This window comes from Panthera uncia, chromosome F2 (genome assembly GCF_023721935.1).
Source record: "Panthera uncia isolate 11264 chromosome F2, Puncia_PCG_1.0, whole genome shotgun sequence".
Classification (NCBI taxonomy): Eukaryota; Metazoa; Chordata; class Mammalia; order Carnivora; family Felidae; genus Panthera; species Panthera uncia.
This window is the reverse complement of record NC_064812.1, coordinates 199,394-221,506: the sequence shown is the minus strand read 5'-3', so window position 1 is coordinate 221,506 and position 22,113 is coordinate 199,394. Positions and strand designations below refer to the sequence as shown.

At 46.6% G+C, this 22,113-nt stretch overlaps 1 protein-coding gene across 2 annotated transcripts in view; it reads right to left on the bottom strand.

Annotated features, from left to right (window-relative positions):
- Positions 1-21,340, bottom strand: part of ARHGAP39 (Rho GTPase activating protein 39) — a 108,109-nt gene extending 86,769 nt beyond the window's left edge. For both annotated transcript variants that reach the window (XM_049632702.1, XM_049632703.1), the window contains exon 1: positions 21,163-21,340. The gene's annotated coding sequence lies outside the window, so the exon portion shown is untranslated. The remainder of the gene's footprint in view (positions 1-21,162) is intronic.
- Positions 21,341-22,113: the final 773 nt, after the last annotated feature.

The window sequence follows — 22,113 nt, the reverse complement described above, 5'->3', positions numbered from 1 at the left end:
TTAAATGAACCAGAGGACATTAGTGAAATTCATGCAGAATGCACAAAAACCAGAGGGAAGCTCTGTGCCCTCCAGAGAGGACACACAGGCAGCTGCCACATACCCAGGGGGACTCCAAGAGAAGATGCAGCCAAAGCAGTGCTGGCTGGTAGTTTTCCAAAGCAAAGCAGGATAAACACGCACAAATCCACCGCTAGCCTCACTACTGCGAAGAACCAAATACCCTACAAGCTACCACAGAGAAAAGAAAGACTTGTGGTCTGAAACATGCTGGAGGGTTCCTGGACACCAGCCCTTGACCATAGCTGGCCTTACCAACCGTGTCCTAGTGTATGGGACGAGGAAGAAGAGACCACTGAGGCAGGCTGCAAAAGGCACCACGGTTCCACCACACACTCTTGAGACACGGGCTTTGGCTGCCGAGTAAGACGCCCAGCCACCGAGGTGCCATGCCATGCTGGAGAGCCACAGGGGATGGCCAGCACCAGCAGCCTCTCCAGCCCAGCTCCAGGTACAAGGAAGATGGCCCAGCCCCAGGTGACAATACACGATTGTTATAGGCCCTTAAGTTGTGGGGTGATTTGTTATAACTGGAGACAATCTACCAAGAAATACCAAAGTCGTATCAGATTTTGGCACTCACAGACCCTCAGTGTAAAAACTACCAAAGGATTCATTTTGGAAAGAAAACAGGCCGGAGGGAAACAATGCCAAGCAAGGAAAACATGAGACAAATTCAATTACTGCCTGTTTAAAAAGCTTTTTTATACTAAAAGCTGGAACAAGTCTCACTCAACAATAATAAAGACTACCCAGGAGGGGCAGTTAGTGAATGGCCAACGTGGACTGGAAAATAAATGTACAATATGTACATTAAAGAACAATTCGCAATCCTGGCTGCATATTTAAAATCACCTGTGAACTTCAAAAAAATTCATTTTTAAGCGTAGCTGGTGGCAAAGTCCAGTACATTTTTTAAAGTCCTTAAGGTGGTTTTCATGTGCAGCCAGAATCAAAAATCACTGATAAACAAAATAGAAATTAAGGCTGAAGTACTAATAGGAAACTACAGAAACGAGAAATAGTAACTTACAAACACACAGCACCAGGCCTGCCGCCTAACTGTGCGGTAAAAGTTGCCGAAACGGGGAAAAAGAGCCTCCATCCCTAAGGAAGCACAGCCCCCCACGCTGTGTTCTCCCAACATGCAAAATCCCCACAGGGTGACATCACCAATACTGATCATTAGAGACTCTAAAAACATGGACACTTAACCTCCACATCTGCACTTAATCTGCAAAGACCTCGTGTGCAGAAAAGCAACCTAAAAAATCTAAGGGACGGCCTTGTGTTCAGTGGAGCCAGAGTCACGGCTGGACTGGCCTTGTCCTCCTGCTCCAGCAACGAGACGTACACCAGATGTCTGAAAGCACTCTTGTCAGATGCTAGGCAACAGGCAGCATAGGACTGTGGCTGCTAGGAAAGGGAAACAAAGGGGTGAGCCCTGCCGTCCCCCCACTTCTGTCTTGAGCCATTTCGAGACCATGGGGGCAAGGACAGGGTCCCAAGCATGCAATTCACTGAGCCAAGAAGAGTCACTGGAAGCAAATGACCGCACCTTCAACTCTGTGAGGAGGAAAGGCAGTGAACTTGAAGACAGCAGAAGCAGCACAGAGAAAACAAACAAGTTATCAAGAAGCCTAGCATCATTGAACTCCCCCTGAACAGAAAGAGGAAAAAAACTGTAACAATTAGGCATAACAAATAAGCCAACAATGGCAACAAGCGTATACAAAACCTGTGTAGCTGATATGAAAGAATAAAGGAAAAGAAGGAAAAAAAACCAGATTGGGGGGTGGGGGTGGCACCTGGGTGGCTCAGTCAGTTAAGCATTCAGCCCTTGGTTTTGGCTCAGGTTATCATCTCATGGTTCGTAGGTTTGAGCCCTGTGTTGGGCTCTGTGCTGATAGTGCAGAGCCTGCTTGGGATTCTCTCTCTCTGTCCCTCCCCTTCTTTCTCTCTCTCTCTCCAAATAAATAAATAATAAATAAACTTAAAAAAAAAATGGTACAAACAGAAAGCAAACCATACTGATAATTACATTAGTGCAAATGGTCTTAAAACTCCAATTAGAAGGCAAAAGATTACCAGACTATATGAAAAAAAGCAAGACATGCTATTAAAGGAGGCCATTGTAAGTGCAATGATACAGATAGTGTAAAAGTAAAAAAAAAAAAAAAAAAAAAAAAAAAAGACACACTATGCAAACACCAATCATAAGAAAGCTGGAAGCCAAGGGGCTCCTGGGTGGCTCAGTCAGTTAAGCATCCAACTTCAGCTCCAGTCATGGTTTTGTGGTTCATGGGTTTGGGCCCTGCATCGGGCTCTGTGCTGACAGCTCGGAGCCTGGACCTGCTTCAGATTCTGTGTCTCCTTCTCTCTCTGCCCCTTCCCAGCCTGTGCTCTGTCTCTCCCTCAAAAATAAATAAACATTAAAAAAAAAATAGCAAAAATTTAAAAAGAAAGCTGAAAGCCTATATATTATCACATAAAGCAGATTTCCAGAAGAGAAATACTACCAGGAACAAAGAGGGTCAATTCATTAAGAATGCATAACAACCCTGGGGCGCCTGGGTGGCTCAGTCGGTTAAACCTCCCACTTCGGCTCAGGTCATGATCTCACAGTTTGTGACTTCAAGCCCCACATCTGGTTCTGTGCTGACAACTCGGAGCCTGGAGCCTGCTTTGGATTCTGTGTCTCCCTCTCTCTCTGCCCCTCCACTTGCAGTCTGTCTCTCTCAAAAATAAATAAACATTAAAAAAAAAAAAAGAACGCATGACAATCCTCATTGTGTATGCATCATGACAGAGCTTCAAAACACATGAGCAAAAAAGAAGTACAGACCTGAAAGAGTAAGAGACAAACTCAAAAATTTGGTCTAAGTACACATATGAGTCATATTAACCCACTTACCTTATCAATCCACTTACACTTGGTATGAAATAATACCAACTATGTTCTCTAAATACAACATAATTATATTAGAAATCAATAACACAAAGATAGGTGGAATATTTCCAAATATCCACTTAAATAACATACTTCTACATAACACATGGGCCAAGAAGAAAGGACATAGGAAATTAGTATATTAAATTGAAGGAAAATGAAAATGCAAAAAAAAAATAAAAATTTGCTGTATGCAGCTAAAGCAGTGCTTACAAGAAAATGCACAGCATTAAATACTTAATTTGGATCTTCAACAAACAATGTGGTTATGTTCCCATAAGCCCATCATAAGTTGAAAATGTTGTAAGTGACAAACACATTTAATACACCTAACCTACTGAACATCATAGCTTAGCCTAGCCTAAGCTAAATGTGCTCAGAACACTTATATAAGCCTATAGTTAGGCAAAATCATCTAACACAAAGCCTATTTTATAATAAAGTGTTGAATATCTCATTTAATTGATTGAATATGCACTGAAAGTGAAAAATAGAATGGTTGTCAGTGTATTGATCTATACCCTTCTGATTGTGTGGTTGGCTGTGGCTCACTGCCACTACTCAGCATCACGAGTACTGTACTACATATTGTGAGGCCAGGAAAAGATCAAAATTCAAGATTTGAAAAACAGTTTCTACTGAATAGGTATCACTTTCACACCACTGTAAAGCTGAAAGATCATAGGTCAAACCATCATAAGTTGGGGACTGTCTGAAGTAGGGGGAAAAAAAGTACTAAAATCATTATCTCAGCTTCTACATTAAACACCAGAAAAAAGAACAAAATAGGGGCACCTGGGTGGCTCAGTTGGTTGAGCACCCAACTTTGGCTCAGGTCATGATCTCGCAGTTCGTGAGTTCGAGCCCCGCGTCAGGCTCTGGTGCTGACAGCTCACAGCCTGGAGCCTGCTTCAGATTCTGTGTCCCCTCTCTCTCCACCCCACCCCTGCTTGTGCTCTCTCTCTGTCTTTCAAAAATGAATAAACATAAAAAAAAATTTTGTAATAAAAAAAGAAAAAAGAACAAAATATCAAAAGGTGTGCAAAATATCAAAGTAAACAGAAGAAAATAAAGAGCAGAAGTTAATGAGACAAAAAAAAAATAGAAAAATAGAGGAAATCTATTAATCCCAAAGCCAGGGATTTTTGAAAAAATCCATGAAGTGGATAAACCTCTAGGAAAATTGATGAGAGAAAGAAAGAGAAAGAGAGAGAAAGGGGACACAAAGTAACAAAAATACCAGGAATTAAAAAAAGGGACATTACTACAGATCCTACAGATATTAAAAGGATAATAATGGAATATTATTAGCAACTTTATACTATTAGAGTTGACAAATTAGATGAAAAGGAAGGATAAATTCCTGGAACACCACAAAATACCAAAGATCACTCATAAAGGTAGATAACTTGAATAGCCAATGTATCTATTAAAGAAACAATTTATAGGGGCGCCTGGGTGGTTCAGCTGGTTGGGTGTTGGACTTCGGCTCAGGTCATGATCTCGAGATTTGTGAGTTCGAGCCCCACATCAGGCTCTGTGCTGACAGCTCAGAGCCTGGAGCCTGCTTCAGATTCTGGGTCTCCATCTCTCTCTGCCCCTCCCCTGCTCATGCTCTGTCTCTCTCTGTCTCAAATATAAATATTTTAAACAAAAATTTAAGAAACAGAATTTATAGTAAAAACCTTCCTACAAAGAAACCTCCAGGCCAAGATGGTATTAGTGGTGAAATCTACCAAACAATCAAGAAAAAACATTTCTGTACAAATTCCTCCACTACTTCTACTTTCTAGAAGCATTTCTCAACTCATTTTATGAAGCCAATATTATACTGATATCAAAACCAAAGATATTACACACACACACACACACACACACAAACCCATAGACCAAAAGCCCTCAGGACCATAGATTTTTAAAAATCCCTCAATTTTTAAAAAGTTTAACAAACTGAATTCAGCTTTAAAGGATACTGAATCACACCCAAGTGGGGTTTATCTCAGGACTGTAAGGTTGGTATAACATTCAAAAATTAATAAGTGTAATTAACCACATTAACAGACTAAAAAAGAAAAAAACACATGATCATCACACTAGAGGCAGAAAAAGCATTTAACAAAATCCACCACTCATTTTTAATAAAACCTCAAAGCAAAGCAATAACAGAAGGAAACTTCCTCAACCTGATAAAGGGTATATATACAAAATCTACACACACACACACACACACACACACACACACACACACACACAATAGTGAAAGGCTGAATGCTTTCCCCCTATGATCAGTAACAAGAAAAGGACATCTACTCTCAGCACTTCTGTATGACATTTTACTGGACGTCCTAGGCAGTGCAATAGGCAAGAAAAAGAAATAAAAGATCCTCAGATTGGAAATAAGAAATAAAACTACCATTATTCATAGACAAAATGATTGCACATATTAAAAAACATATTAATGCTTAGTATTATTGATAAATTTTAATATTTAATAAATATTAGGGATAAATTTGGCAAAAGATACACAGAGTACTACAAAGTACTGATGAAAGAAATTTAAATGGATCTCAACTTATGGAGAGGTATACTAGATTTATGAAGTAGAAGGTTCAATCTATCTAATCCCATGCAATTTCCTCTCCCCACAGGTGTTGGATCTCAAAAGCACTCCCCAGTAAACTTCCTGCAAATCTCCATCCCAAAGTCAGTTTCTCAGGGAACGCAACATGGACTGTAATTAATACAGCTGACTCTTGAACAGTGTGGGGTCAGGGGTGCCAACCTCCACACACTTGAAAATCTGCATGTAACTTCTGACTATTGACCGGAAGATTTACCAGTAACATAAACAGCTGGTTATCACATATGTTGTATGTTATATGTATACTCCATACTCTTGTAATAAAGTAAGCTAGAGAAAATGTATTAAAATCATAAGAAAGAAAAAAAAGAAAATCTTAAGGAAGAGAAAACACATTTACAGTATCATACTATATCCAAAAAACCTGCATGTAAGTGGACCCACGTAGTTCACACCCAGGTTGCCCAAGGGTCAAATTTATAAATTTGTAAAGGAAAGGAGACAAAAGTATGTGATATAATAATTACAGCCAGAAGGCAGATGTCTAGATAACTAGCAATATGCCAACGCCGACAGTTACAGTATAATGAACATAAGTAGATTAACACAGTGAAGGCTGGAGGAAAACCACCAGATTAACTCCCTACATGTGCTTCAAAGCTGCACATTTGAAGAGTGCTCTCGTTATACAGTAGATAAAATCATATATAAAATTGCTGTTTTTTAACAGTTTTTCTAACTTACAAAAATTGCAACTTCACATGGTTCAACTTTGTATTGTATTTCCACTGAGTCTTACCTCAATCACAACAAAATATCCTTCAGGCTAGTAAATGCCCCCTTTGTGAAAAAATTTTTTAAGTTTACTTATTTATTTTGTGAGAGAGAGAAAGCAGAGAGAGGGAGGGGGAGGATCCTGAGCAGGCTCCACACTGTCAGCACAGAGCCTGATGTGGGGCTTGAACCCACAAACCATGAGATCATGACCTGAGCCAAACCCAAGAGTCTGGTGCGTAACCATCTAAGACATCCAGGCGCCCCTGAATGCTCCATTTTCAGTCACCACTAGCCCTAGAATAGTCTAAGTATGGAGACACAAGAGTTATCACCAAGTCAAGTTCAAAGTTCAAGAGTCTAAAAAATGTAAGACATCTTGTAGAATATTTCACGGGGTCTAAACCAAGAGACAAGAGAATTCCAAACAATCTTCCAAGGAATCCTCTGGCTTTGGGTCATTCTCTGGTTTCAGTGCTCCCCATGTTGACAGCTACACCTCACGACCATACTCCCTCCCTGGAGGTTTCCCAAGCACTGAGCCAGCCTGCTTCTCTCCCCCACCTTCCCTAGCTGCCCCACGCACATCTGCTTGTCCACGCCCCCCCACCCGCGGGGCCGCCCCCCCGCCCCCCCCCCCCCCCCCCCGCAACCCCGCCCGCCGTCAATCAAGGCTCTTTTTTCCCTCTACACCCTATCCTTTCAACTGCTGGTTCTTTTCCCAGTTTCCACTATAATCTCTCTGTAGCTAAGTCCAGCGTCTCTGCCCTGACCACGTCTCTCCCAAATGCTGGGGGAACCTGCCCTGAATGGTGCTCCCAATGGAACTCTCCTCCTCAGACCTCTTTCCCAACCACAGCACGCGCTTGCACTGCGCTGCATACCTGCTTCAGTTTGTGACAGCATACTGGTCTGCCCCCTGGCTCAAGGGTGTGTGATGCTCCCTTGCCCCTCCCCCAGCATCATGTCCCCACCACTGCCTATCCGGTCCGCGGTTCTCAACGTTTGCCACCAGTCACCTATTCCCACGTCTCACGGCCTCACACACACACTCGGGACAGAATCCCCTCTCTCTGGGTAAATACAGAAGACTCACTTGCTTTCAGCCTTCCCTCCCCCAATCCATCTCACCTCCACTGCCACACCGAAGAATCTCCCAAAAGGCCAGCCAACATCACCTCAAATGGTGCCCCCAAAATAAAGGACACTCCTTACACTAACATCTTCTGGGGATGGCGCCTGGATGGCTCAGTGGGTTAAGCATCTGACTCTTGGTTTCCGCTCAGGTTATGATCTTGCAGTTCATGAGTTCGAACCCCACGCTGGGCTCTGCACTGACAATGTGGAGCCTGCTTGGGATCCTCTCTCTCTCCCTCTCTCTTCCCCTGCCCCCCGCCCAAATAAATAAATACACAAATACATAAACTTAAAAATAATAAAAACATACAAAAATAAACTTAAAAAACTAATAATTTTAAAATAAAAAAAAATCTTCCAGAACTTGCCATGCAAAACGGTTGCTACTGGCCATTATGTCTATTTGAATTTAAATGAAGATTAAAAAAGGTTTAACATTCAGTCTCACAGGCCACTCTTCAGCACTCAATAGCCATTCACAGCTAGTGGCTGTTGTGTTCCTGGACAGCACAACTCGAGAGTGTGCCTGTCTTACCCTCTTGGCCCAGAATCATTTCCTATTTCCACCCTGTTCCAATAAAAACATCTCACTAACTGCTCCTCAATTATGCTTCCCACTTGCCAAGTCCCACTCCTACCCGAGGAACATTGCTCTTCCTCGCAAAGGCCTCAAGGGGTCCCGCAGGGTGATCGTCAGTCCCCCCCGTTTCCAGACATCCCAGTCCAGCTAGGCTTCAGGGAGCCCTCCCAACTCCGCCTTCAGAATGCACCCAGTTCAGGGGCACCTGGGTGCCTCGTCAGGTAAATGTCCGACTTTTGATTTTGGCTCAGGTCATGACCTCATGTTTTGTGAGTTTGAGCCTGGTGTTGGGCTCTCTACTGTCAGTGCGGAGCCTGCTTGGATCCCCTGAACTCTCTCGGCCCCTCCCCTGCACACGTGTTCTCTCTCTTCTCTCTCTCTCTCTCAAAAAAAAAAAGAATGCACCCAGTTCAAACACAGGCACTCCTGAACCACCACAGCCCCCTTCATGCACACAGATGCATATGCACAGACACACACACGTGTTCACACACTCACACGCATGCTTACACACTCACACTTGCTCACACACTCACACACATGCTCATACACATATGCTCACATACGGCCACATGCTCACACATACATATGCTCACACATACGGCCACACACTCACACACATGCTCACACATCCACGTGCATACTCTACCTTCCCACAGCAGCCACAGAGAGTTTTCCAAAGTGTCTATTCAATGAAGTTGCTACAATACAACGATTTACAAGAAATATATATTTGGTCTTCATCCACAATTCCTAAAAAACTGCTTCAGAGCTATAAAGGTGAGATGGGTGTCTTATTACTAACAAAGGTGACTTTTGGACCCCATGCAAGGGGGCGCTGGTTGCCAAGAGGACCAACCAGGTGATTAGAGGATTATGAGTCCCACCCCCTGAGATGTGGGGAGGCGGGGGCTGGGGCTGAGCCCTGGGCTCACCTACTCCCCTCCCAAAGCTCCAAACAGCAAGTCTCCCACCCTCATTCTCCACAGAGAGCCTGCTTCCTACTCCCCTAAGAAAAGTTTCGGAAGAAGACTCCCAAGACCACCATGGACCACCACACCTCTCGGCCCTCTTGCCAACCACCCCCCAAACGTGTGCAGCAAACCTGACACACTCCAGCAAGTGTCTCCTCTACATCATTTCTTCCTATCTAAGGGGTTAGTCCCATCAGCACATAAATTGGGTGTAATTTCCTGCAAAAACAGAAGGTTTTCTGTTACCCCGTGGCAGCAAAAATCCTTGAAAAAAGGTGCCTGTACTCACTACCTCCAATTTCTTTTCATTTTTTCCCTAAGTCTACATCAACACGTTTGGCTCCCCACCACACACACACCTCAGAATCTTCTCTTCCAAGTCACCAAGGACCTTGATGTTGAATCCAGTGGCAGTTCTCATCCTTGCTTCTTTAACCTTGCAGCCCCGGGTACTGAAAACCACTCCTCCTCCCCAGTGACCACTTGGGTCAGCCCATGCTCTCCACTGTCCACCTGGATCACCCACTGTTCCCCACTGTCCACCTGGATCACCCACTGCTCTCCACTGTCCACCTGGATCACCCACTGCTCTCCACCATCCACCTGGATCACCCACTGCTCTCCACTGTCCACCTGGATCACCTCCTTCTCCCCACTGTCCACTTGGACAATCCACTGTTCCCCACTGTCCACCTGGACCACCCACTGTTCCCCACTGTCCACCTGGATCACCCACTGCTCTCCACTGTCCACCTAGATCACCCATGGTCCCCCACTGTCCACCTAGATCACCAACTGCTCTCCACCGTCCACCTGCATCATCCCCTACTCCCTACCATCTACCTGAATCATCCCTCGCTCCCTACCGTCCACCTGGACCACCCACTGTTCCCCACTGTCCACCTGGATCACCCATTGTCCCCCACTGGCCACCTAGATCACCCACTGCTCTCCACTGTCCACCTAGATCACCCATTGCTCCCCACTGTCCACCTGGATCACTCACTGCTCCCCACCGTCCACCCTTAAAGAAATTAAAGAACCCCTACAGGTAAGCTATCCCATGTTCATGAAATGTTTATCTTAACATTGTTAAAACGGCAAAACACTCCAAATTGATCTACAGACTCTACAGACCCTTGTAAAAATTGAGCTTACTTTTTTGCAGAAATTGACAGGCTGAACATGACATTCATATGGAAATTCAAAGGACTCAGGAAAAAAAAAAATCTTGAAAAGGAAGATCAAGTGGAAGACACACTTTCTGGCTTCAAAACTTGTAAAACTTCAGTAATCAAGAAAGACAGGGTGGTACTGGCTTAAGTACAGACATACAGACCGATGGAACAGAATTGAGAGTTGAAAAATTTAACCCTCCAATTTACACACAGATATTTCTAACAAGGGTGTCAAGATGATTCAATAGAGAAAGAATGAACTGTGTTTTCAACAAATGGTGCTGGGACAACTGGATGTCCACATGCAAAGAACGAAGCTGGACACTTACCTTATACCTTACACAAAAATTAACTATAAAACTCTTAGAATACAGCGTAAGAGTAAATCTTCATCACTTTGGATTAGGTATCGGTTTCTTAGCTACAACACCAAAATACAAGCAACAAAAGAAAAAATAAATTGGAATTCATCAAAAGTTAAATTTAAAACTTCTGTGCTAACGATACCATTAAGAAAGGGAAAAGACAACCACAGAATGGGAAAATACACTTGCAAATCACGTATCTGATCAAGGGCTTGTATCTAGAATATACACGGAACACTTATAGCACACTAACAAAAAGATAAATAACCCAATTAAAGAATGAGCAAAGGATCTGAACAGACTCTTCTCCAAAGCTGACATATAAATGGGCAATAAGCACACGAAAAGATACTGAACATCACTAGCCACCAGGGAAATGCAAATCAAAACCATAATGAGATAGTACTTCACACCCATTAGGACAGCTATAATGAAAAAGACACACAGTCACAAGTGTTGGAGAACATGTGAAAAAAATGGAACCTTTATACACTGGTGGCAAGAAGGTAAACTGATGCATCCACTTGGGCATTTCCTCAAACATAGCCCTTTAGCTACTATAAGATGTAGCAATTCTAGTCCTAGGCAAATACCCACAAGAAATGAAAACATATATCCAAACACTGGTTCTGGAACATGCACATTTATTCACAAATGTATACAAACAGCAGCATTAGTCACAATAGCCAAAAAGTGAAAACAACTCAAATGTCCATAACAGATAGATGGAAAAACAAAATGTGGGGACACATGGGTGGCTCAGTCTGTTAAGCATCTGACTCTTGGTTTCAGCTCAGGTCATGATCTCATGTTTGGGTTCATGAGCCAGAGCCCCAGGTCAGGCTGACAGTGTGGAGCCTGGTTGGGATTCTCTCTCTCTCTCTCTCTCTCTCTCTCTCTCTGCCCCTCCCGAGCAAGCACACACGTGCGTTCTCTCTCTCTCAAAATAAATAAATGATCAAACATTTTTTTTAAAAGATAGAAAAACAAAATGTGGCACTCAGACAACGGACTATTATTCAGCCATAAAAAGGAATGCAACTCTGATGTGTGCTACCAGACACTGAGAAGCAGGACAGCAGCATCAAGACCAGTGGCCACACTCCCTCCTGTCACCCTCCACATGTAACCCATCAAACCCCACCAATGGGACACCTCTGCCCACCTCTTAGCCTCTATCCCAAGTTCACTCACGTGAACCTACTTCTGTACTTTCATCTTAATTCATTCTGATATGACAGCCCGGGTGATGCTTCAAAAAGATCAGCTGTTCAGGTCAGCCTTTTGGCAGATCCTGTAGTTGGTACGATCTGGTTGGCTGCCTGCCTTGCCCCATCTCTTCCCCTGCTCCAGGCTCCCAGTCCACAGGGCCCTGCTGCCCCAGGGGTGCCACATGGCTGATTCTCCTCCCCACTCTGCATCCATACTGTGGCTTCAGACTCAATCTCATACCCAGAGGTGTTTTCCCTGACCCATCATCTGAAAAGGGTGCCCTAGATTTGCTCTCACAGTCTCACCCCCATCTTTCAGGGCAGGGCACCACAATCGGGCAAGTGTATGTCTGTTTCCTGCACTGGCCTCTGAGCTCCAGGAGGCAGGGGCCTCACCCCTGCATTACCAGCAACCAGCAGCACTGCCTTACACTCACTGGATGAAGAGAAAGGAATGACCACCCGCCTTCAACGCCAACAGTGCTGCCGGTGGTGCTCCCTCCTCCCGCACAGGGACCCTGACCAGGACAGGCTTCATGCTCGGGAGGAAGCACAGAGCTTTACGAAGCCCTGGGGCAGCCAAGCTTCTCCAAATGCCCATCAAGGTCCTCCATGTCCTGAGTAAATGCCAACTCCAGTTTGTAAATTCCTAACGCTGGCATTCTTTAGGGACTACATGGGTGACATGAAATGAGGCCCCCATAAGGGCCACCACACAGGCTCAGAGGGGCACTGATGAAGCCCCTGCCCCACAGCATTCCGCAGACAGCTGTGCACTGTCACCGACAGGCATGTAGTCCCACCCTCACAAGTGATTTTATCATGTAAAATACATTACAGTGGATCAAGGCAGATAATACCTTTATGTAAGTTCTGATGTCTTCTGGAAAGGAAGTGAATGGCTATAGCTAAGGCTAAAAAAGATTCTTGCGACACTCCTCACTGAACTTAATTGCATTCTGACTACAGCAGGCGGGTCTAGATGAGGGGGCTGCCCCTCCAGGAGGCACCCTCCAAGCTCTCAGCTTTGCAAACATGCCCCCAATTGCTGACCTCCTGCCCTGCCCACCCTGCCTTGGCCACAGAGTGCTACTAGAAGCTTTCTACACACCTGCTGTTTCCTGCCCTTTCCTGCTGGTGCTGCCCTTTCCACCAGGGGCACTGTTCCTGTGCCTGGCTAACACCCTTGAAGACTCAGTCACAGATACCCCTCCTTTTTAGATGAGATACCCTTTCCTCCAAAAAGCCTACCTAAACTTTGTTCATTCTAGGGTAGGCTAACAGCCACCACAGGGCTCTTCCCAAGATCCCATAGATGCGTCTACCACTGCTGTCCACATGAGGGTATCACAATCCATTCCCATGTGTCCCCCACCAGGGGTCTGGTCTGTCTCCATCTCAGGTCACCTGACTGACAAGTGGCTGGCACATAGCAGGTGACAGGAGAGACCAGGAGCAGGATAAACATGGGTGGGCCTGGAAGACAGAGAAGCAGACATCAAGTCTTAACAAACCAATGGAGAAGGGCTCTACCCCTGAGCAATGCCCATCCTGGGCCCCAGTGGCCACAGGCAGGAAGGCCGACGCTATTCCTAGACAGCCACCTGTGGTCTCCACACATCCCTACAATGAAGGTCTCTGGGCTGGGACCCACAGTGTTATTCCCTCCCAGCTTTTGGGAACAGAGGCTGCTTCTTGGACTTCCCAGAGTTGGAAGAAATAGGAACCCTAATAGCACAGCTGAATTGTGAATACAGAATATAATGGCCAACACCACAATTAAATAGAAAAACAATACAGTTCAGAAGCTGCTTCCCCTTTATTGGTAACATATGCAAAGCGATGCACAAGTAACGTGAGAACTGTGGACTGGGGAAACGTGGGCTGCAGGTGCTTCATCACAATGCCAACTGCTCTGAAGAACATACTGGCCATCACAAAAATCCCAGGGAATGGTTGAAGGGACTATAATAGGAAACCACCAGCAGTGTCTTAGGGACAATATTACTGTAAATCTCAACCCATGAAGGAAGTATCAGCCCCTCTGATTAGTGCTGGAGACTCTAGGGTCCACAAGAAAAGCCCAAGAGAGATCCTCCTGCCCAGCCTCCTGACTGGAAGGAGGGGATCCAGTTTTGTCATCTGTAAAATGGGGGTAATGAAGGGGGCCTCAGTGGACTGCTATGAGGACTGAAGGAGTTGATACATACTGTAGCACTGTAAGTATTACAGCAGTCCCCCACATCCACGGGGATATGTTCCAGGCCCCCAGTGGATGCCTGAAACCCCAGGTAAAAACCAACTCTAAATATACAAAGTTTTGTCCTATACATACGTACCTATGATAAAGTTTAACTCATAAATGACACGAGATTAATAACCATAATAATAAACTACAACAATTATTAATAATACACTGTAATAAAAGTTATGTGAAAGAAAGACAAAGAGAGGAAGCAGGATGGACATAAGAGTACATTCAAAAAGGAAAATCAGCTTCAATACCAGGAGCCAGATGAGGGCTTTCAGGTCTGAGCCCCAGCACCCTGGCTGGGGTGGCTGGTTTACACTGCAGCCAAAAACTCTTGGGCTTTTGCTGGTCTTCGACTAGTGTTCACGAGGACAGAAGAGGGGCTCTGCTGACTCATCAGCCTCTTGGTGTTAAAACTAAGGTTTTAAATCCTTCATGCCTATAACACTCGGTATTTTACAGGATCCTCTAGGACTCAGTCATGCTTCAGCCTTACAACACCCCTGAAAAATAAACAAGATAGATACGATCTGAGCCACAACCAAAAGCGGAGACGCAGATGTTAAGCAATTTATCTGTGACCAGCAATTTATCTGTGACTGCACTGGTCAGGGATTGAGTCAAAGCTTAACTCAAGTGGGACCAGTGCTGCATCCGGTACACCCGGCAGCTCCGAAGATCAGGGATTTACTGCCTCACTTTCCATGCTGCCCCCTGGACTTCTCCCCACAACCCCAGGACTGCGTCAACACCAAGACTCCCTGTGGGCTCTCACCTGGAATGCTCCCTCCTGAAAAATCCTAGTCACTCTTGTTTTTAATAGCTTTATTGAGATAAAATTCACATAGCATACAATTCACCCATTTTGGGGCGCCTGGGTGGCTCAGTCGGTTGAGCGTCTGACTTTGGCTCATGATCTCATGGTTCGTGAGTTCAAGCCCCGTATCAGGCTCTGTGCTGACAGTGTGGAGCCTGCTTGGGATCCCGTCTCCCTCTCTCTCGGTCCCTCTCCTGCTGGCACACGCGCTCCCTCTCTCCCTCTCTCTCAAAAATAAAAAACATTAAAAATTTAAAGTGTACACTATACTGATACCAGCATATTCAGATCTGTACAGTCTTCACCACGATCACAGGATGTTTTCATTACCCCCCAAATAATCCCATGACTCTTAGCTGTAATCCCCCAGACTCTAGCAACCACTAATCCACTTTCTATGGATTTGCCTATTCTGGACATTTCATGCAAGTGAAATCATATCATATGCGGACTTACATGTCTGGCTTATTTCACTTAGCACAATGTTTCAAGATCTACCCACATTATAGTATGAATCAGTACTTCACGTGTATTTATTGCCAAATAATATTCCACTGCACAGACAAACCACATCTTGTTTATCCATTCATGTGTTGATGAACATTTGGGTTGTTTCCACTTTTTGGCTATTATGAAAATGCTGCTGTGAATATCTGTGTACAAGTGTTTGTGTGGGAGTGTTCTAGTCACTCTTACCCATGAGAACACATGAAAAGTAAGCCAACTTCCAATTGAGAACCCCATTTAACCTGACAATACTGTATTATTTGAGATGTAGAGAACTGGGAGAAATAAATGACCAAAGGAATTGGACAGTTAAATAAAGAAACAAGAGCAAAACTCAATCTAGTGGAATAAACATGATTAAAGAAAGTGCTATTTCTAGGGATGGGTCCTACAGGCATATTCCCACATCACCAAACGCTGTGCCTTCAAAGTTACTTGTAACTGCACAAAGTATGATATTCAGCAGTAGGGGCTGGTTAGATAAATCACACCACCTCCACGGAGCCAAACACGACGCAGCCATGAGAAAGAATGAACTGGGAAATGCACTGATACAGGATGACCTCCCAAACATATTTAGTTTAAAAAGGCAAGGTTCAGAAACTTTTTGAAAAGGATAGGAAAAAGAAAATAAGTGTATATATTTGCTTTTATAGTTACAAAGTATCTCTCAAATGAGATACAGTGGGTGCCTCCAGGGGACCACAGGCTCCTGGGGGTAGAAACAGGACAGACACAACACTGTGCCCAATCATGAATGTGAATAAATTATCTATTCCAAAAAAGATTTCTTTTAACTTCTTAGGAAGCAAAAATAAAGACAATCTACGAGAATAAAAAAATTATACTTGCAATCCCTATCAAAAAATAACACCAGCATTCTTCACAGAGCTAGAACAAACAATCCTAAGATTTGTATGGCACCAGAAAAGACCCCGAAGAGCCAAAGCAATCTTCAAAAAGAAAACCAAAGCAGGAGGCATCACAATCCCGGACTTCAGCTGTATTACAAAGCTGTAATCATCAAGGCAGTGTTGTACCAGCACAAAAACAGACACTCAATCAATTGAACAGAATAGAAAAACCCAGAAATGGACCCACAAACGTACGGCCAACTAATCTTTGACAAAGCAGGAAAGAATATCCAATGGAATAAAGACAGTCTCTTCAGCAAGTGGTGCTGGGAAAACTGGGCAGCAACATGCAGAAGAATGAACCTGGACCACTTTCTTACACCAGACACAAAAATAAACTCAAAATGGATGAAAGGCCTAAATGTAAGACAGGAAGCTGTCAAAATCCTAGAGGAGAAAGCAGGCAAAAACCTCTTTGACCTTGGCCGCAGTAACTTCTTACTCAACACGTCTCTGGAGGCAAGGGAAACCAAAGCAAAAATGAACTATTGGGACCTCATCAAAATAAAAACCTTCTGCACAGCAAAGGAAACAATCAGCAAAACTAAAAGGTAACCAACAGAATGGGAGAAGATATTTGCAAATGACATATCAGATAAAGGGTTAGTATCCAAAATCTATAAAGAACTTATCGAACTCAACACCCGAAAAACCAAATAATCCAGGGAAGAAATGGGCAAAAGACACGAATAGACACTTCTCCAAGGAAGACATCCAGATGGCCATCAACACATGAAAAAATGCTCAACATCCCTCATCATCAGGGAAATACAAATCAAAACCACAATGAGATACCACCTCACACCTGTCAGAATGGCTAACATTAACAACTCAGGCAACAACAGATATTGGTGAGGATGCAGAGAAAGAGTGTCTCTTTTGCACTGCTGGTGGGAATGCAAGCTGGTGCAGCCACTCTGGAAAACAGTACGGAGGTTCCTCAAAAAACTAAAAATAGAACTACCCCACGACCCAGCAATTGCACTACTAGGCATTTATCCACGGGATGCAGGTGTGCTGTTTCGAAGGGACACATGCACCCCCATGTTTGTAGCAGCACTATCAACAATAGCCAAAGTATGGAAAGAACCCAGATGTCCATTGATGGATGAATGGATAAAGAAGATGTGGTTTATATATACAATGGAATATTAATCGGCAATCAAAAAGAATGAAATCTTGCCATTGGCAACTACGTGGATGGAACGGGACGGTATTATGCTAAGCGAAATTAGTCAGAGAAAGACAAATATCATATGACTTCGCTCATATGAGGACTTTAAGATACAAAACAGAGGAACATAAGGGAAGGGAAGCAAAAATAACATAAAAACAGGGAGGGGGACAAAACATAAGAGACTCTTAAATATGGTGAACAAACAGAGGGTTACTGGAGGGGTTGTGGGGGGGGGATGGGCTAAATGGGGGAGGGGCATTAAGGAATCTACTCCTGAAATCATTGTTGCACTATATGCTAACTAACTTGGATGTAAATTAGAAATTAAATTTAAAAAAATTATAGTTAAGAAAGCAAGCTAGCTCTAAGCAGCCAACATGGAGGAAACGAAGAAAGGGCCAGTCCTCTCCAGGGTGAAACCTGCCCAAACCCACCATCTTTACTGATGTCAATGCACTAAGAAAATGTTGCAAGGAGACACTGAGAGCACAAACATCTCCTGCCCTCAAAGACCTCCCAGTGCAGAGGGGAGACAACTCTCATCTGTGCAGTGACCAAAGAAAGGCATAGCTAAGAGCACCATGGGATACAGAAGGAGAACGTGATGTGCTAAGTAAGGGAGGGATCAAGACAGGTTCCTGCTGGGACAAGCCCCACTGAGGGTCAAAGGAGAGGAAGGGGTCACTCAAGCTTTGCCTGTTTTCAGGGGAGGAGGGAACGTGGAGTAGGGCTCGGCCTTGTAGCACTGGCTGGTGTCACTGGAGAGCAGAGTGCGAGTCGGGGCACACAGGAAAGAGCAGTGTAAGAGGCACGGGAAGCCAGGGAGGAGCACAGCCTGGCATCCTGCCCGGAGGGGGGGGGGGTGCTGCCGGGTACATCGCAGGGTGCCCTAGCAGCAGTGCTGGCCTCCACACATTCAGTGCCAGGAGCGCCCGCCCCCAAGCTGGGACACCGAAAAACTTGTACAGACAAATCACTGCTGGGTGAGAACCAATGCTCTGAATACGTCACCTGAGCCAGAGGAAAGGGGGCCGACCCAGAAGGGGCAGCCATAATGCGAGAGCGCACAGGCCCCGGAGGATCAGTCTGAGGAAGGATAAATTTGGTAACTACTCGGCGGGTACAATGAGTAGAACCCGCAGCAAGATGTTGTGGTTAGGGGAAGACCTAGGAACACCAGCTGTTCCAGGTAGAAACCAGCCAGATGACGGTCGCAAAGCACCAAAGGGCTGAGGCCAACGGTGAAGAAGGATGCAGGGTCTGAGAAGCCTAAAGGGCTTCTGCATCCGGAGGCTGGCAGCCAAGTCTGAGGCTGAGGGCACCATCACCCTGGTGAGACCACCCAGAGTACAAAGCAGACCCTCTATTTCCTTGGGGGGGGGAAGGGGGGAGAGTCCACCCCAGCACACGTGCAGGAGGAGAGGAAAGGCTAGGCTAGGTAGGATAGGCATTTTTATCTCTATCTCAGAGATTTTAAACTTTGCTCACATAAGCTATTGCGTCACCATTTGTTCTGAACGTTAAACATTCTCACCCTTAAACCCCACAAATGTCCAAAGACTCTACTTAAAGTAGAAGGATCCCCCACCCCCCGCCCCAGTCTTAGTGTCACAGATTTAAAGGAAATGAGATGCAGTTATCTACGGTAAATCTAAGAATCTAAGATACTCTCCCTAGATCTGAGAAAGAAGATCATTTCCTTGGGAAATGAGGAATTTTCCTGCTTTGCTCTGAAGCACGTTAAATCACTTCTTCCAACAGCTTAGCAAGACAGAATGTTACAGAACTGGTAATTCCAAGTTCTTATTCTGTGGCTTGTGTCCTGTCATTTAAGTGTGTTAATAAATTATCTTTCCTATTACAAGGATAACACTGTTCAGTGAAGTGTGACAATTGCTTCAGTGGTTTAACTCAGAGAATTAAATCTCACTTCTGTCTACAAGAACCCTACCTGCCCCCAAGGACAATAAATAACTACCACAGGACTGAGTGGCTCGTTAGCAGCTTTCTTCTTCTCAAAACATTTTCATAACGTATACATTATAAATACATAATAGATATATATTTTATTTATACAGAATAATGTATCTAAGTTCATGAGATTTGTTGTTTACCTTTATAAAGACTATGACCCCAGCTAGCTCGTGTAGGAAAAGAGAGCCAAAGACTTCAAGTCAGTGTAAAACCAAGGCGGTGCCAGGAGTACACAACTAAAGAGCCAGCAGCCAAGCAACCAGGCCGTGGAAACCAGATCTCGGCAGTGACAGCTCCTAACTCTGCCCAACACATACAATGTACGGGGCACAACGAGTTTGTGTCTCCATTCACTGAGTCCTCACGACCAACCCTAGGGAGCCAGTATTACTGGTGTTCCCATTTTACAGATGAGAAAGCAAAGGCACAGAGTACAAAGCCAGTAAACAGAAGAGTCAGGACTCAAAGGCAGGCAGGCAGTCTGGCTCCAGAACCCGCCCTCTTCTCCACTCTTGGCAAGACAGCGGACTAGACAAAGTGCAGGCCGAGATCCACTGGCCTCTGTTCACTCACTGAGCAAGCGTGTGAGGGTCATCAAGTCTGCGCCCAGGACGCTTTATGCAGAGTCTCCTTGTTTTACAGTCACACCTCCTATCGAATCTCCTTCCCCTCCCCCAGCGAGAAGAAACACACCTAGCTCATTGTGAAAGGGGAGCCGCTGCCCGGGAACCACCTGCTGTTTACAGAGGCACCCTGGACCCACAGGCTCTAATTCCTCTCACTGGCTACGAAGACAAATCTCCTATTGTCTGCACCATGGGAGGAACACGAAGCCTCGCAACTGTAGGTTTCTGCAGAGGTCACTGGAGGTTTGGTTAAACCCTACGACACCGAACGGAGGGCGGGCGGAGGGGGGGGGGCGGGCGCTGCATTTTTGCTGTTGAAGGTTGCGCAGCGCCCACAGCAGCTGCTGGTGGGAGCAGCATGTAACACACCCACAGCTGCCGCGGCCTCGCAGCCGGCCGCACGTTTTAAAATAAAAGACGTCCTGACCCCCAGATGCACAGCCTGCCTCACTCGTAGCCCTCGACACGGAACACGCGGCCTCCACCCACACCACTCCCGCAACCAGGAAGCAACCGAGAGAATTTCAGCTCCAGGAGGGCTGCGCCCCGGGGCGCCCCAGCCTGCCGCGCTGCAGAGGCCAGGTCTGCGAAGCCCTGCGGACACGGCCCGCACCCAGAGACGCGCGACACGACTCCCCGCGCCCGGACAAAGCCCCCACCCCGCACCCCGCCCCGACTGAGCCCCGCAAACCACGCCGACGCCCCACACTCGGGCCCGCCCTCAGGCCGGGCACACTCACACCCACACTCACCCACGGCCGAGGCCACTCACGCTCACCGTCAGTGGGCCACACTCACGGTCACCCACGGGCCGGGCGCACTCGCACTCACGCCCACCACGGGCCGGGCACATTCACACCCACCTCACACACCCTGCCCCCCGCGCGGCCTCGACCCCCAGCGCCCCGCGCCCCCGCCCAACCCGGCCCGGCACACCCACGCTCCCTCCCCTCCCCGCCCCGGCTGCAGCCCCGTCCGCCCTTTCGGAGGCCGCGGGCCCGGACCTCGGCGAGGCCGGGCGGGGGCCGCAGCGCCGGCCCCTCCGCCATCTTCCTGGCCCGCGCCGCCCACCGCCCGCGCTCTCACCCGCCGGCTGCTCGCGGGCCGCGCCGCCACAGCCCTTCATCCCGGCCTGAGCGCCGCACCCGAGCTCTCCGCGGCTCTCCCGCCGCAGCCGCCACCGCAGGAGCAGGAGCAGGAGCAGCGGCAGGAGCAGCCTGCTCGGTCCGCGTCCTGCGCCGCCGCCGCCGCAGCTGCCGAAGCCGCCGCCGCCGCCGCCGAAGCCGCCGCCGCCGCCGCCGGCCCAGTGCGCCGCAGCCGCGCGTCCTCCCGTCACCAGCGCAACCCCCCGCCTCCGGCCCCGCCCCCGCGCCTCCCCGCTCCCGCCGCCAGGGGGCGTCTCCGCGAGCCCGGTGCGCGTGCGCCGGCGTGCGGCCCGCAGGGAGCCAGAATCCGGCCCGAGGGCGCGCGCGGCCTGCCGGGAGTCGGGAGTGCGGTCGAGCCGGCTCCGCCCACGAGGCGAGCGGGCAGGTGAGCCCCGCGGAACCCGCGGCCCCCTGCCCGGGAGACGCCGCAGCCCTCCTGGCAGTCCCACGGCCCGCACCCTGGCCGACCTTTCCAGTGTGATCGCTCCGGAGACTCTCCATGTCCCTTTGGTGGGTGCAGTTGACGCTTCAGACGTCTCGCTGTGGAGTTGGTGTCATTTTACGTCCGGAAACCATATCGGACCCCCCTGAATCTCAGATTTCCCTTTTCCTGGATTCTGGAAAGTTATCAGCCTTTGTCTCTTTAAAATATTGGTTCTCCTCCATTCTCGTAGTCTCATAATTTGTTAGCCAAGTCGGACGATCTGTATCCTCCGTGTCTGTATTGTTTTCTATCATTTTGCTCTGTCATTCCTAACTCTTGGTAATTGCTCAGTTTCATCTTTACTAGTGCTCTCTTCAGCATTCTCTAATGTCTCTAGCTAGCTTCAAGCTTTTAAAAATCGTTATTACCCATATCCATTTCTAAAAGTTGCATTTGACTTCTATTTCT